The sequence below is a fragment of the Peromyscus maniculatus genome, chromosome 21 (genome assembly GCF_049852395.1).
Source record: "Peromyscus maniculatus bairdii isolate BWxNUB_F1_BW_parent chromosome 21, HU_Pman_BW_mat_3.1, whole genome shotgun sequence".
Lineage (NCBI taxonomy): Eukaryota > Metazoa > Chordata > Mammalia > Rodentia > Cricetidae > Peromyscus > Peromyscus maniculatus.
In genome coordinates, this window is record NC_134872.1 from 59,310,214 (window position 1) to 59,323,554 (window position 13,341).

At 35.6% G+C, this 13,341-nt stretch overlaps 1 protein-coding gene across 24 annotated transcripts in view; it reads right to left on the minus strand.

Moving 5' to 3' along the window:
- Positions 1-13,341, minus strand: part of Rims1 (regulating synaptic membrane exocytosis 1) — a 480,632-nt gene that overhangs the window by 99,114 nt on the left and 368,177 nt on the right. Inside the window, exon 1 of one of the 24 annotated variants that reach the window (XM_076557942.1) lies at positions 6,246-8,647. The exons of the other annotated variants lie outside the window; for them this stretch is intronic. The gene's annotated coding sequence lies outside the window, so the exon portion shown is untranslated. Of the gene's footprint in view, positions 1-6,245; positions 8,648-13,341 lie in introns of those variants that run through there. 24 annotated transcript variants of the gene reach the window in all.

Sequence of the window (13,341 nt, forward strand, 5' to 3'; positions counted from 1 at the left end):
CAGTAACAATAGCCTTAGTCTTATTCTTATGTTGGATAAAATGTGGCTCAATATAAGCATATGTTGATGTGCAGACCTATACTAAAGAAGATCCTTTTTCTTTACACCAATATCTTGTTCCTTGTTCTGGGCAAATTCAGGAATCTTTTTCAAACTAATGCTTGTCAAAATTACCAATAAGAATGGACAGCATGGCTTCTTTTTAGGAGCCACACTTAGGATATATTTTATCTTCTTCTAAAACTCAACAAAAAGAATTCCAATTGGAGCACATAGGACAAGATTAGTAAATGTAACTTATAAAGTACTAACTAGAATTTTCTAATGGAAAATATTCTACAGTACTAACAATAAAGACTTGGTTTAAAAGGCATTCCCCTCAATATTCTGTACTTTGCTAAGAATTGTGTGTGTGTGTGTGTGTGTGTGTGTGTGTGTGTGTGTGTGTGTGTGTACACCATGGTGTGGGAGTAAATATCAGGGTACTATTTACTGGAGTCAGTTCTCTCCAGCATATGGTCCTGGGGATTCAGATTAGGTCATTGTGTCAAGCTTGTGAGCCGGTTTCTTTACATACTGAGCTATCATGGACCCACAATTCTTAACCTATAGAAAAAGTACAAATGATTTCACCTCATTCATAATTTTAAATGATGCATGATTGAAGGACAGGAATTTTGAATCTACAAACAAACTAAAACCATTTGGGAATTTCTGCCTATATATGTATGTATTTTAAAAGCCAAGGAGCAAAATAATCATTTTATTTATTTATTTATTTATTTATTTATTTATTTATTTATTTATTTATTTATTTATTTATTCATTCATTCATTTATTTATTTATTTTGTTTGTGTATGTGTGGTGGGGATTGGAAGTGTGTGTTTGTACATGCATATATGTTCAGTTGTACAAACAGGCCAGAAGAGGACCCTGGATCACCTGGGGCTGGAGTCACAGGCAGTTATGAGCTAGAAACCAAAGTCTATTCTTTTGCAAGAGGAACTAGCACTTTTAAATGTTAACCCATGTGTCCAGATCCCCCTTTTGAAATTTATTTCATTAAAAAGTACTATTGAAAAGATTAACAACTCTTAACATTAGTTGAATATTGAAATTTTTATATATCACTTCCAAAGACAATGCTATTTTTGAAATATTTTGCATGGTATACTTATGTGTGATTTATTAGCATTCCAAATTAAAGTTTTCATGAAATTACATTTATGTAAAAATGAATCTATATCAATTTCAAAATCTACAAAGCTAAAAATTAGCACAAGCTTAACTTTTGATATTTGAGTCTGATGAGATAGCTCAGAGATTAAGAGCACTGTCTGCTCTTCCAGAGGATCCAAGTTCAATTGCCAGCCATGTGTAACTCCAGTCCATGGTATCTGATGCCCTCTTCTGGCCTCCATGGGCACTGCATATATGTGATGTATGCATAAGCATAGGTACAGGCAAAGCACCTACACTAAAACTTCTCATATTTTTTCAAGTGTTTCTTGTGAAATACAATTTTACATGGGCAAAGTGAATTGCTACATTAAATTTCTTGAAGTAAAAAGATTTTCCGCATTTGTTTTGCAAACACTAGTTCATATGAGTCAATCCTGTAACAATAACCCTTACACAGGATAACTGAGTCCATTTTGGTATGCCACCATATTTCATAGTTGAAAAATTTAAAATCCTTGCTTCCTCCTTAAATGGCAACATAGTTACAATATGGAGAGACTGGAAACTCCTCCTTTTTTCCAATGTATCAGTCAAGAAGAGAACTGGTAAATGACCTCATAGCTGAAAGTCGTCAGATACAATGTCACAGATAACTGTGACACTTACAGTGCCTCGGGTATTGACAAAGTGTAAAGAATTCACTATCTCAAGCACTGTACTTTTAGAAGTGCATAGAGACCAAGGGCAACATAAGACAGAGACAGAAACAGTATAGAGTTAAAAAGATCTGCCTAATTGAACTGCAGTAGGTAAAAATGATACAAAGTCTGAATATAAAGGCATTTCAAATATAAACTAGATCTTAAAATATTCTATCAAGTAAGGTGGGTTGGTATTTGAGGATTTAAAATGCAATCCTTGTCAATATTGCATTTTAAAGATTCTAAGCATTTTAAGTATTATTCCTTGCTTAAAATCAATGAAGTAAAAGAGTTAAGAAAGGCATGGGGGCAGCTCCAGAAAAGCTAGCTAACAAGGAAGACCCTAAGAGGGATGCATGGATTGTCCTGGGAAGGGGAAATAGATTAGATCTCCATGAGTAAACGGGGGTGGGGTGGGGTGAGGGGAGCAATAGAGGGTAGGGGGTGGGGGATGAGAGCATAAGGGGACAGAATGATTGAGCTGAAACAGGGACAGAGTGGGTGAGTAATGAAAGAGATATCATAATAGAGGGAGACATCATGGGGGATAGGGAGAAACCTGGTGCTAGGGAAGTTCTCAGGAATCCACAAGAATGACCCCAGCTTAGACTACTAGCAATAGTGGAGAGGGTTCCTGAGTTGACCTACTCCAGTAATCAGATTGGTGAATACACTAACTGCCATCATAGAGCCTTCACCCAGCAACTGATGGAAGCAGATGCAGAGATCCACAGCCAAGCAACAGGCCAAGCTCCAGGAGTCCAGTCGAAGAGAGGGAAGAGGGATTCTATGAGCAAGGGTCATCAAGATCATGATGAGGAAACCTACAGAGACAACCAAACCAAACTAGTGGGAATCATGAACTTTAGATCAATGGAGTCTCCATGGGACTATACTAGGCTCTCTGCACAAGCAAGACAGTTGTGTAGCTTGATGTGCTTAAGGAGCCCCTGGCAGCAGGATCAGGATCTATCTCTGGTACATGAGTGGGCTTTTTGAAGCCTATTACCTATGATGGGACACCTTGCACAGCCTTGATGTGGGGTTGGGAGGCTTGGACCTGCCTCAACAGAATGTACCAGGCTTTGCTGACTCCTCATGGGAAGCTGTACCTTGTTGGAGGAGGGAAGACTGGGGAGGGAGAGGGAGGAAGAAAGAGAGAGGGACCTGGGGTTGGTATGTAAATGAATAAAAAAATTTTAATAAAGAAAAAAGATAACAAACAAACAAAGGCGTGGGACTTGACTTGATCTAAAGCTGACTCATTATTCTTCAGCTCAGTGGTTCCTAGAATGCATCTATCTGGAGTTTCTATTTGTAGAGAGAAGGGAGTCCTCAGAGAACCTCTCTTGCAATATTTTTTTTCATATTTGTAAAACAGAAACTATAATGATTCATTCTTTGGCTCTATTACATTCTTTCCAATATTTTCTAATTCACCAACTTAGCCAGACTATAGGTGTTATGAGAAAAAATGTGCTGAATTGACATCATTATCTCTGTATGTTTTACAATGAAGAGATGGTGTCTTCTCTTGATGATCAACCTTACTTTCAAACTTACGCAAGCTAATGAGTCGACAGATCTTTACTTAACTTCTACATCAGCACTGCCATCTATACTACACTTAAAAATAAAATCTGTAAAGTTTTTCACCCTGTGTAAGTTCCCCAATCCTAGCAACTTGCCTTAAATAAAATGCATTCCTGTGTGCAGGTATAGAAATCTTGTGTTGTTCTTGGATTGGGGAGGAATAATCCTTTTGTACACTGTAAAGATTTTTCACTCAGATTGGTTTAGTAAAAAGCTGATTGGCCAGTCCCCTTAGATATTAACCAGTATTCATTAATATTAGAGACAGTGAAAGTTTATGATTATCCACTATAAGAATCATAAACAGTGGCAAGCAAATTAACACCCTTCGAGTGAATATGCCACACTGGCTTAGGGAAATTAAATAAGACACTCTATTAGGTCTAGATAATTGAAATGGGACACTGGCAGAGGTGAAGAAGATTATTTACACAAATAATTACTTAGATCACCCCACAGACACATGACCTCACGTTTTGCTTTAGCATGTTTATTTCCAATAGACTTCCTACAGAGCTCTAGATCACCAACCCCACGTGAAAACCTGCAAGCTCCAGCATACTGAAAAACCTGTCCTCAACAGACAGGGCCTGCTCCTGATGGAAGAATCATTTACCTAGCTCTTCTGTGCTACTCAAGGTGTTAAACAGCTGCCACAAATAAATGAAGTTTTTAGAACATTACTCTTCCTTAAGAGGTATCCCTGATACTTTTGCAAAGGCCTGCCAGGGCAATTAGCTGTCTGGAGTGAAGAAAAACCAGTCTTTGGGGGACATTTATTTTATCCAAAATGACCTCTAATATTTAGCCATCACACTCATTGTTCTAGCAACACTAACAACAAATAGACTCTATTTTGGCAGTCTTGATGTAACCTAACTTTGATAGACTTCGCTCCTTTGGACAGTCTCTTTCCCATGTTTTCAGTATTTGAAGGATATAAACAAATAGTGCACATAAAGGAGACCATCCATAGTTGGACACCTGCTTAATTTGATTTTCCTCTTCACTTCCTGTGGTGATATTTTGTTTGTGCTCTAACAAACAAAGCTTGCCTGGGGATCCGAGGAAAAGGCCAACCACTGTATTAAACATAGATGTCAGGCAGTGGTAGAACACACCTTTAATCTTAGCATCTGGGAGGCAGAGTTTCACCCAGATCTCTGTGAGTTCAAAGCCACACTGGGAACAGAGCCAGGTGTGGAGGCACACACTTTTAATCCCAGCACTAGTTAACCATAGAGGACTGGAGGTCTGTACAGCCAGACAGGAAGTGATAGGGCTGAGTGGAAAGAGGAAGTGATGTAGCTGGGCAGAGAGAGGAAGTAAAGGTATGTAGGCGTGAATATCCAGGAAGCAGCTCTCTTGGGCTGAGGATTTCCTAGCAGTAAGAACTTGTGGCTGGCTTATTCTATCCCTCTGATCTTTCAGCATTCACCCCAATATCTGGGGTTTGTTGTTGTTGTTTTTATTAGTAAGACCATTGAACAATTTGTGTTACAACTTCCTTTACAAATCTCAGGAGGAAGGGTTGAACGAAGTCTTTGATCAGTCAGGTACACCTTGCAAGGACTGTTATGTGTGAAATATCTAGAAGCTTTAATGGCTATCATAACATGGTTACTCATAAATACACTGAACTGAACAGAACGGGGAGGCCCAAACCACACCCTCTTGGTTATGTGATGTGACCCTCTGAGAAGCCAATTTTAAAGAAGCTAGGATAATACATAGGTAACTAAATGTCCCTTTAATATGGAAAATTCAAATCACTATTTATAATGTATATTCAAGTAAAAATACTGCATCTGAATGATTCAGCCTGGAAAATTAAGGAACCACAAACCATCAACAATTTTTCTCTTTTTCCTTCTCTCCTCTCTCTATTGGTTGGCTCATCTTTGCCCCTCCCACTGCTCTCTGTTGCTCTTTTGAGGCCACAACTAGGGATGGAACCTAGCGTCTCATATACACTGAGCAAGCACACTACCCTAGAGTTGTATCTCAAGATATTGAATATTATATATCTTAACCTACAAGAACAGAGAGTGACTGGCCTGGCTTCTTAAGCTCTCTATTAAATAATAATTTGTAAAAAACAATTACAATATTTTGGTCTTATTTAAAGATAGTTAGGAAAATGTGAAATTTTGAAATGACAAATTTGTTAACATAGAATGTCAAGCATATTTCTTCCCATTTTACCACTATAGCCTACTAGTATTATAAATGGTTAATGAGCTATATTATAATTAATGCAAAATAAGAAAATTTTCAGTTTTCACTTTTATATAAATTCAATCTAATTAAGGTTAATGCCATACTTCCATAAATTTTATTTTGCATAACTTAATACTCAAACTCTTTCTGTCATCATTTAGCATAGAAGAGTACAGGCAATATACTTTAGCATTTACTCCAGAACTTAGATTAAAAATGTAGTTGTCTAGAGACATCTCTTAATCACCTCTTACAATCTTGTCACAATAATTATTACACATTTCATTAGTTGGGTAGAAAACAAAATGCCATTTGCTTTTTGTTCCTTTGAAATAATTTAATTACTAGGACTTTAAATGTCTTTCATTATCCAGGTATATAAATTACACATGCTTTATAATTACGGGCACCATATTTGTAGAAAACATAATGTAATATATTCTGTAATGATTCAAAATTGCTCCCAGGAGCCAGAGATAATGCACTTAAGAAATACCATCTAAAGGCATAAAAGTAGAAATTTAGCATGACAATAACATTTTTCTCACCTTGAAGTCATTTAATTTCTGGTTCACTTTTGATCTTCTTATATCATTATTTCGATGCCCCCAAACTACATTCATGGGCTCTTTAAAACTGTCCAAGAAATGTAGCAGAGAGGGAAAAGTTGGCTTACTTTTAGAATGAATGATTAAAAATAGGCCTAAAAGCAGTCTGTGAAACCTAAAATGATATTATCTCTTAGCTATCTACATAAAAGGAGTCAAAGGTAAATTAAATTGTATGAGTATTTATCTATAATTCTTCACCTGAATTTTCAATCCCAGATTGTAATGTATAGGTAGCATAGAAAGAATCTGATTTTTGTTGTTGCGTGGGTGATTTAACAAGAAGCCAGGCATAGATTTAGCTGAGTGGTTCACAGCTGAGTCAGCAGGTGAACATATAAAAACCAAGTGGCCCTCTCAAAGATCAGTGTGCCATGAAAGAGTCTGTTGCATCTCTAGAGCAAAGAGGACAGAGCACAGACTAGATGATTAAAATCTGTGCCTGCCTCACAGCACCTGAAGCAGTTCACTTAGGCCTTAAATCTCCATTTCTATACAACATGAGTACTATACTGCTACTACTCTGTGCGCATAGTAGGCACTCAATAAAAATAGTCACTGAGTTCATGTAGCACAAAGCGGTTTTGAATAGGATTCTTAAAGAAGGGCTTACCACTTACCAAGTGAGTGGCTGACAAGGGGGTCAGGTTTTCAATCTACTGAAGCTTTAGATGTCTCAGGAAATAAAGGATATTAATACTTATATCCTGGTGATTTTTGAAAATATGAGATAATGTACAACACTCTTAGTTGAGTGATCAATATGTAGTGAATGGTAAACTTTGTTTATCATTAATTATGTTGTGGAGTGCTCCCAGGATATTCTTCTATAGGTAGAGTGGCGAACTGTTTCTCTAAAACTGCTGCAGTTTTAGCACTCAACAGCGTTGCATAATCTGTGGAAAACTGGGGTATTAGTTGTAGATAATTTTACCTACACATCATCAAAACAAATGCAAACTGATGAGTTTATTGGCCTCTGTCAGTCCTATTGCTCATTTTCTCAGGGAGCAAGCAATCAAACTACATGAATTTCCTATTATAAATTACAGATGAGAGTCTGCAGCTTACAGCTATGAGATTTCTTTTTACAGGAAACATGTCTCTCATTTTCAGCCTCAAACATCACTTTGAAGAAAATTCTGAACTTGCTTTAAACCTTCTGGACTGTGGGGGCCACTGTGAGTGGTTACCCTGCCTCTTCACACTCTAGAAGAAGAACACACAATCCTGGCTGCTGAGTCCTGCTGGATAAACTTTCCTATTTACCTCTTGTGATGATCTAGTTACACATCTGTTTTGTAAGGCATATCTACGTCCTGTCTCTAAGGCTTGGCAGGGTTGTAACATCTGTCTGCCCGTGCACACTGACCAGTGAAAACGTTAACATTTGATGTAGTCTGTAGTAAGGTTTATAGGTGGACTCTTCATATAGACTTTCTGTTGTATCACATGGAGAGTTGGTAGTAGTCAACCTGGCTTTTGGTTGATAAGAATAGACAGAAGACCTCTAATTAAATGTTCTTCTAATTAATTGTTGGTCTGCATCTTTGGGAAATTGAATTAAACCCATTTCCATTATAAAATCCAAAGGATTTGGAGCGGGAGACATGGCTCGGCGGTTAAGAGCACCTGCTGCTCTTCAAAGGACCCAAGTTCAGTTCCCAGCATCCATGTCACTGGGCTCACAACCGTCTGTAATTCCAGCTCCTGGGGAATCTGAGGCCTACAAGGATACCTGCCCCCACACGGAACACCCCACATAAGTAAAAATAATAAGTACATCTTAAATAAGTGAATCTTAATGAAACAAATGAAAGATTTAGGAAACATTCAAAGGATTTTACCACATTGTTAACCTTGCAAATCTAGCAATATTCTTCTGAATCTAAGAAAAAAAACACATTGGTTATATTTGTACTATTGAACATAAAGTTGCTTCTGATACCTAAAATAAGAACACAAGATGGGCATGAGCTTACTGAAACCCAAGATAGCAGCTTATTCATTTCACTGAAGAGCCTTTTGCTTTAGTTCCTATTTGTTCCTAGTACATCAAACAGTATATGCTCAGATGGATACCTTCTGTGCCTGACACATAATTCCATTCTGTATAACTTCAGACAAAACAGAACTGAACAAAATCTCCCATACTGAGATTCACAACGTATCCTAGGTGTATTAAGAGTTATGAAATAATGCATTTGGTATTTGAGTTTATTAAAAGAAGATTTTCAAAACATAGTGAATGAAAGTGAAGAATAAGAAAACACCTTTTTGTTCTCCATTATTCATAAGTAGTAAACTCTCTCTCTCTCTCTCTCTCTCTCTCTCTCTCTCTCTCTCTCTCTCTCTCTCTCTCTCTCTCTCTCTCCGTGTGTGTGTGTGTGTGTGTGTGTGTGTGTGTGTGTGTGTGTTTGCATTCATGTGCACCACTTGTGTTCAGGCTCACATAGAGTTCAGAAGAGAGAACTTGGTCTCTGAAACTAGACTTCCAAGGGTTTTGAGTTACTGGGAACTGAACTCAGGTCCTTGTCGAGACCAGAAAGTACTCTTAGCCACTGAGACATCTTTCCAACCCCAAGGCCAGAGATCTTGAATAGGGACAGTGCTGTTGTCATGACTGACTTTGACAGTAACTACAATAAACCAATAAATTCAAATTGCTTTTAAATATCTTATAAAGACAACTATCAACATTACATAGTTAAAGCATTATTAAATCACTATTAGACTGATTTATAAACTCATATTCAAAAATCCTCAGGCCAGGTATATTTCTGAAAAAGAATTGATATCAGCAGTACAAAACTTGAGGGTGGATGCCAGAAATTCACCTTAAATTTAAGTGCAAAGATCAAAAATAATTTTTGATTAAAAAGCCAAAGAAAAGATTGAGGACTTCTCAGGAGAACAGGCTGGATGAATTCTACTTCCCATGTCTCTCAGAGAGACAGGATTAATAACAAAAACAATCTTGAAGCCCTGAGCATTCAATATAGGTAGCTTTTCTAAACATGCCTGACCATGGTGAAGTTTAGAAACTCCATGAAGCTCTGTTATCTAGACAATAAAACACAGGGACTTTCTATTCTGCACAGTAGATATTAGCCAGAGAGGATTATGGGAAATCAGAATCGAATCCTTTATCTATGAGAGCAGGAAAATAGAATCAACCCAAGGAAGCTCAGAAAGAAATAAAGACTATGTCATGAATTCCTATAATAAAATAAAATATTAAATTACAAGATTATACATTACTAGTTTACAGAATTGTTTTACTTATCAATGTAGATAAATGAATTTTGCATCAATACAATTTTTAGTTTTAAGTTTTTTTCCTCCTTGATCTATACTCTGGGTAATATGAAAGAATTGATAAGTGGCACAATCACTTCAGAGAAATAGCTACCTATTAATTTCAATCATTATTCTAATAGTTGCATAGCTCTTACATACTATAAAAGTAACAGTAAGAACGATTAAAAATTACATTAATATTTACCTTTAGTAGAAGAGTTACATTTTTCTTGTTCTTCAATGAATTAAATGCACATAATGATGGAAACAAAAGAAAGAAATCAGCAAATTTATAGTTAGACATGGAAATGTGAACTAACAAAATGGCATGGATAATAAAAATGCGTAACGCATAAGGTGACATGGTAAACTGCAATGATAAACCATGAAAAAGTTTCACATATGGTATTGAAATTAATTCAAAAATGAATACAGCAATTCAAAGATTTAAACAAAACAAAAATATCGGGAAAATAACTTGTTTGATATTCCCAACAAATATGCTACAGTATGTTTTCTTGAATTTTAAGAACTGCATAGTTTGGCAAAAGTTTTACTAAAGCATTGTAATTTAAATCCATCACTGTTTACACTGTAGATATATTGAAAGCATACTTAATCTATACAGACACTTTAATTGTAAAATTGCCATTTCCTTTGATTTGAAATTCCATGTGATTAGTCCCATTTTCCTATTGAATAGAAAATATGTAACCTACAGCATGGAATGGAAACACTTCTGAAGCATTTTCTGTGTGAACAATGTATATCTCAATTTAAGTAATCTTTCCCTTTTCCTATTATTTATAGTAAATATCTCAAGATAAATTTACTGATTTTTTTTTACAGATTACATATATTAGATATTTCATAAAACCTTTAATCTACCTCTTTGTTGTTATAGTCTTTAGTGCAAAATAACATAGTCACATCTAAAGAGAGGTGTCAGTATGGTCTCATATTTTGCATAGTACATGCAAAGTCAACATTGAACCACTGGCTTGCCCTTAACTGTTTGTGAATGGTCTTTACATGCTTTACTAAGAAGCATCAGGGAAACACAGCTAACTGACCTGTTTCAGAAAATTTACATATTTTTATACAATCATTCACGGCTGCCTTCAGCTTTACTCTATGTAAAATGATATTGTATTATATTCAATATTGATACATAATAAAAAAAATTTCAAGGAACTCTCTACTTTCAATTTTTACAGACTGAGTACTCTAAAGTATACAGTATATTTTAACCTGCTTTTATCTCAAAATATGTACTGTAATTATCTGTTTTTCCTGACACCTACTTTTACATAACCAGATTTCATGTATTTGGCTTTTACTCCAATTTCTTAAAGGGAATTTTGAAATATTTTTCAAATAGTAAATAAATACATCTTTTAAAATGATAGTCTTTAAAACTGGAAAACCTGTTTATAACATACAAGATACCATAAATATCATTGATAAAAATTTAAAAATATATCCATCAAATCAAATTAGTTTGTATTCAATGTAAAACAATAATACAGATAATCATACATAGAAAATGCATTAATAAAATTAATTTTTGATTGTATCAAGAAATTATATTACTATCTAGGAAACATAAGCACTGAAAATACTTTGTTCTTACCAATCAGCTTTTTATCAACTGAATTACTTTTAAAAAACAGTAAGTCAGCCCTTTATAAGTGATTAAACAGGAAAAACCAGAAGTCAAGTGAGTAAGAGCTTAAGAAGTCACAAACTTCAGTTGATGTTAATTCCCACACAAAACACTACTATAGTCTAACAAATCCATTGAAAGGGAAATGAATGTCACAATTATACCACCTTAAGAACAGTGGAATTCATCATAAATAAAATGTACTCAGTAATGTCTAGCCAATGGGTCAAATTACTTTAGAAAACAATTAAGGACAACGGTGTCACGTGATCTGTTCAGTATGAAAACACCCATAAGAAGATGACAGAAGACACCATTATGATTTACCACAAGCCCCAGAGCATGTATCAATATCATGAAGTACACCCCAGAATGCTTAGATTAAATAGCACATGATAACTGTTCCATTCTAAAAGCTCTGTCTATATCAGAATGTTTCAGGAACCTTCAACAACCAACTGTGTTTACTCAAGTATTTGTTACAATAAATATCAAAATAACTCCCACCCATCTCCTTCTCCCCACCTCAATTCAATCCTTACACATGGTTGTTTTCTCCAAAAGACAACTGTGAATATGAATATCATAAACAGGAGATATTAACAATGGAACATAAATTTAAAAAATAAATAGATGGTCCAATTGATTGTTGTGGAAATATTACTATGATCCCGCTGTGTACCCTCATAGGACATGGAATATTTTACTCGCAACTGGAGGAAATGCAAAGAATTTTAGGAACACATGACTTGCTGAGTTTCAGTGTGACCAGCAACACTGGATTTCTAGTGAAGCATCCAAATTTATAGTTCGTTCAGTTGTGCAACAAGAGTTCATGAATGAATAAGTTAAAACACCATCATCTATTTTTTAAAAAATTAAACTTTCGACGGATGTATTGCTAGTATAGTTCAAATGATATTAATTTTTCTCAATCATCTCAAAATATTCCAGGGGGAAAACGCATGTTAGAAATGTGGATTCTATAATTGATAACTAATATTTTAGAAACAATTTTCACCAAGACTGTATTTTGCTAATTGACTAAATGTACACATTTACCTCACCCTTGACCATTAATGCATGCTGTACCAACAAGAAACATGATTTTAAAAGACACAAATCTGGCTATTGATGTAGCTTTTATGGTACCTTTTGCAGCATTGAATTAGTAAGTCAAAACCACTTATTCGCACAGAAGTCCCTATTATCAAGTATTTTGCATGGTAAAACAGGCCACTCTGATAAACTGAAGCAATGCAATCTTTGGAGAAATGAGACTTTTACAGCAGCCAACAACCAACATTGTTTGAGAAGTCCTCAGGAAGCTAACCTAATACCCTCAGGGTATTTCATAGGGACACAGACTGGCAGTAAATGTCTCACTATGTTTATTGTTCCTGAATCACAGCCCTGAACTAGAGAAAAATTCAGTGATTCTTTTAGTCATTGGTAATCAATACTGAAAATACTGATGTCATTGACCTACTAAGAACCGGGTCAGGAAAAATAGTATTTTAGTCCAGCATTTCAAACATTTAACTCATGTTAATCTTGGACTCTACTATCAGAACACAACTCCCCTCCCCCAAGCACACACATGTCCATTCTCTTAGGAAAACAACCCATGTACCCTCAATGTAAGAAATGCAGACAATGTGGCTCAAAGGAAAATGATAAATATATGTTCTGAGTAATTTTTCACCATCAAACTACATAAAACTCAAGATATTGGCAATGGAGCTAACATGGAAAACACTAACGCATCACTCAATGATCATACTTAATTTTTAAATATATTTTTTTAAAAATTAGGTGAGGCCTTTTTCCTGTACACAAAATAACAGATAGTACTGAGGGTTTTGAAAACATGTGTCACCTAGTTTTATGCCTTTGCAAAACCATTCAAGACCCCAACCGCACTAATGAACAACCATCTAAATTCAGTCATTCAACTCACTCAACAACCATTGATTGCTTTGTGGCATGGACCACTCAAGGTAGGTGCTGGGGATAAAATGACATGAAACTTAAATTCCTAGGATTCAGAGAGTTGCGTATGATCAACAC